This window comes from Haliotis rufescens, unplaced genomic scaffold (genome assembly GCF_023055435.1).
Source record: "Haliotis rufescens isolate VD_foot unplaced genomic scaffold, xgHalRufe1.0.p SCAF_13, whole genome shotgun sequence".
Classification (NCBI taxonomy): Eukaryota; Metazoa; Mollusca; class Gastropoda; order Lepetellida; family Haliotidae; genus Haliotis; species Haliotis rufescens.
The window spans coordinates 13,236,171-13,237,857 of record NW_025963813.1 but is presented as its reverse complement, the minus strand read 5'-3'; positions in this window follow the sequence as shown (position 1 = coordinate 13,237,857).

The window sequence follows — 1,687 nt, the reverse complement described above, 5'->3', positions numbered from 1 at the left end:
GATCGGGTGGTCAGACTCGCTGACTTGGTTGATGAATGTCAACGTATCCCAATTGCGTCGATCGATGCTCATGATGTCAATCACTAGATTGTCTGGTCCAGAATATTGCTGAGTGCGGCGTTAAACAACAAACAAACAAAAATCATCGATATCATATGAAGCACTGAAGGTACAATTCTGCAGTTTTGTTCAATGAATATGTTGGTGTTTTTATTTTAGTGCAGATAGTTTGATAATTTAAAATGATCTTATTGTCAGTTTATTGTAATACAAGATACGGAGAATGAAAAAATACTACATGCTCCTAAACATTTAGATACATTAACATAGATTAAATAATCACCCTTACTTTACACTTAAATGTTTGTTTAAACTATATCCAACTTCACAAAACAAGATCACTGTAACGATAACGATACTCACGATCACAAAATCATATCGTAAACTCAAATGTGAGTATTATCATCTTCGTAGATTGAAGTATCAGTTACGTAGATTGAAGTATCAGTTAGGTAGATTGAAGTATCAGTTACGTAGAATGAAATTTCAGTCACGTAGATTGAAGTATCAGTTACGTAGATTGAAGTATCAGTTACGTAGATGGAAGTATCAACGATGTAGATGGAATTGTTGAGGTGAGGTGAAATGGGGTTTTACGTCGCATCCAAGATTATTGCACTTACATAGCGACGTGCATGCACGTGTGTGTGTGTGTGTGTGTGTGTGTGTGTGTGTGTGTGTGTCTGCTTGTACTAGTCCGGACTGATGCCGATTTATAGTGCTAGCCCACTGAGATATCATGCCGCAGTTTAACATGAATACCTCACTCAGACACAGTATAATGACTCCGAGGACTCCAGTCCTTGTTTTAGCCCCTGAATGCCGAGCGCCAGACAGGGTAACAACAAGTACCATCTTTTAACGTCTTATTGGTATGTTGGTATGCTTTACTTTCCTTCATGTTAGAAAGAGAAACCACTTAAAACATGAAAATAAAAACACAAACGCAGATCAAATATATTCATGTGGAATTTGTAAGAGACACTGTTTATAACAAAATATATACAATTCAAACAATACTAAACAATTAAGTGTATGATGGATCAAATGGACGTATCAAACTAGAAGCGTGTTATTGATCCATGTACACACTGGGTGCGTTGCAAAGCGCCAATCGCTTGCAAGCGATGTACAGCGATTCGCCTTACAACAGTGCGCTAACGTTCAGCCGCTTGCAAGCGAAACAATCGCTGGCTGAGGTCGCTTCGTTCTCAAACCAAAGTGGCGGCTCACTTTGACAGCGGAACAAGAAATTCTTGACTGGATCAACGAGGAAATGAGCAAAGGCAGCTAACACCCCATCATCCTCAGTCTGCTCTACATCTTCAAAGTAGTCATACATTCCATCAGCTCGTCATCGAGCCTCTTCTATTACGTTCTTCATTAGGGCAAGGCAACCAAGCGGTAGTTGCGCCGCCATTTTGGAAGAGTGGGCAAGCGCTTCGAACTGTTGCAGACCCCAGGATGGGCGATTAATTTGCTTTCTCTGAGCGATTCGTGGCTTGCAACGCGCCCACTATCTGTGTTATTTGCAACCCATGCCTCACGCTGCAATGACTATGACGTCTTACGATATTGATGACGTCACACTGCAACAGTCGTACGTACGCCGATGAACTACGTGAAG